Genomic DNA, 3,009 nt, shown 5'->3' with positions numbered 1-3,009 from the left:
TTTACTCGAAATGATGTTGTTTTAACCGATGGATTTTATTGATGTCACTGATCGTTGAGATACACATACTCGGTTTTTCCGAACCCCGTGAAATATCCCGTGCGCAATCTAATCGCGATCTGTTCAACCTTTCATGCGCGAACAATTTTTATGAACATCAAATACAATATTTTGAAATCTTGTTGGTGCAAAAATACTGTAAAGATTGTTGCAAAAACTCCGGCATTATTAAAATACGTGGAGTCTCATTATTTTACTGAAATATTGCAACAATCATTAGTGAATTATAAAATAAGTGATATGAATATATGAGATAGTACAATTTGTAATTTATAGTATGGGTTCCTCATTATTACAACAAATATATATATTCATCCAGTGAAAATACAAGGCAAAATTTTGGACATTAAAATATCAATAGAAATTTTTATCGAAATATTATTATATTGTTTGCATTACCTTAAAGTATTATAAAAATCGATATCGTATAATTTTATTAGTAGGTAATCATCAGACTGACAATGAGTCGATCGCGTAAGCACAAAACGCGACAATAGTATCATTTAATGAACGATACTATCGACGCATTCGCTGTGGGTCGCCGGAAATATTACATATATTTTGTCACTAATAGCCGAGAACTTCCGTCCGGTTTACAATCACAGTTTCATCCCCATTCGGGGATGAACCGATGCAGTGCGTTGGGGCCATCAAAACAGAAGCTAGGCGCAACCGAAACACTCGCTTGGGATCGCAGCGGGGGCTCCATAAAAATATTTTTAGACATGAGAGATTCTCTGACTTTTCATTTTCTCTCTTTGTCTCTCTTTCTTTTATTTCTTTCCGTCGACAAGGAGAGGCGCCGCGTAAAAAAAAAGGAAAGGCACTGGGGAGATGGAGAGGAAATGGCTTAGATGACGACGATCGGATTCGAGAGGAACATGTGCAGTCGATACGTCTCAGCTGCAGCTCGCGTCAAGGCGGTGCAATCCGAAGAATACGAGAAACCAATTTTCAGAGATGTCTGTCACCCCCCTTTGATTTTTCTGGTGAAGTATCTACCAAGATTGAGACCATGTGCGCTGCGCAAGTCTTCTTGGTTCTCGTTTGCTTGGTTTTGCTTATTCCATGATTTCGAAATATTCCTCGCTCGCGTCGCGACAGACGCCTATCGGATTATTTATGCAGTAGGTCCCGAAAATTGTAATGGAGTTTACTTTAACTTCCATCATTATCGAGTTTCCCCATCAATTTTAATTACATATACATATCTATATTTATTTAACAAGTGCAAGAAAAAGAGATGGATAAATCTTAAATTAATATTTATATCGATCAATATTTTATCGAACTGATTATAGAGAACAAAATTGTAAACCATTTAAAACACACATTAAAGTAATAATTTTGAAATTATATTTTGATTTTTTATTTGTTGAAAATAAGAGTCTTGATAAGGTATAAGCGGTTTACAAAACGAAGAAAGTCGATAACTTGATAACTTTAAATAATAACTTATGACTCTATATAGGATTAACGTTATAATACATCCCAGCAACAAGTGATCCACGTGCGCCACGACGGAAGTTCGACCTCGTCGTTGTCGTAATACAAAGGCAAGCACGCTGGTATCGTGTCACAATAGTTAGGCTGGATGCCCTACAAGCCAAGTTCACCTTTTAACCCTCCTATTACCTTCAATTCCACAGCATACCCTTTTCATGCACTGTTTATGTACGCTTCATCAACACGTGATAATAAAAGTTTATTAAGTTCCTTTGAAATTTTATATTAGAAGAGTAAAGATATACCTTGGTGCAAATAGTCGAGACTTTCTTTCTGACATAGTTTTGAACAAATGGGTTTAACTGAAAAGTATCTTTATACTATAAAATTGAACTTTAAAAATTATTTCGCGTTGATTGAACTTTGTTTGATAAATTAATCTACTAACTTAATTTTCAACTTGTAAGTTGTTATTCTAAATCTAAATTTTTTTTATAGAAATGATGTATGTTTGATGTATACTTGAAACGCGTATAGTCCACGAAATCATCAAATCTCAATAATATGAAGTTACAACTTTCAAGTTAAGTCTTGTTTGCCATCTGCTCACAGGCACACTTTTCCACCCCTCAGATCTCAGTTCGATAACTTTTGTTTACAATTTTCACGCGCAATTGCAAGCGAATGGTTGGAGTTCATAGATCGATTGTATATGGTATCGTCGACTACCGAGAAAACGAAAGGATCGCTCGTCAAACATAGTAGATCGCTTTTGTATGAGAGCGCCGCAAGTGCCGAGTCACGCCTTGACAAACAGGGATGTCAAACAGATGTTTCGTGCCGACCTTTCTTTGGGTCTGTGAGAGAGCCTGACAGATATTCTCTTCTCTCTATTTCTCTCTTTCCTCTCTCTCTCTCTTTTTCTGCTAGTAAACCATGCAGATCGTTTACCTTTCGGTACTCGAAGCTTGAACGCTGATCGTGCGGTTCAAGAAAGCGCGGTAGTGATTCGGAAATTGAATTGTATTTTTTTGGGGAAGCATTACATCTGCACGAAGTCACGCGAGAGTAAAGATCTTAAAAGAACCTGCATGACAAAGCGATATGATAAATTTGGGTCAGTCCTTCAGTTTGTAAAATTTCAGATAAAAATGATTTTCTGTATGTGATCAATTTAATGATCAATTTACAACAATTTACACTATATTAACAAACAATAAATCGCTCATTATCTTGCTTAATAATACATTAATAATACATATTATTAGAAACGACAATAGTATGAGCAAATATATAAGGATAAAGACGTGCTTAAAACTATATATTTTCTTATAAATACAATGTGATTAACATTTCGATTTCACGGAGTCTTTTTCAAAATCTATATAACATCTAAATTATATACATAAGTAGTTTGATGATACATATATATAGTCAACCTTAGTATACTATCATTAAAAGACCAAAACGAAAAGAAAGATCTTCATATTACATTTACTATCT

The sequence above is a fragment of the Atta cephalotes genome, assembly GCF_000143395.1.
Source record: "Atta cephalotes unplaced genomic scaffold scaffold00013, whole genome shotgun sequence".
Classification (NCBI taxonomy): Eukaryota; Metazoa; Arthropoda; class Insecta; order Hymenoptera; family Formicidae; genus Atta; species Atta cephalotes.
Note: the sequence above shows the minus strand (reverse complement) of the source record.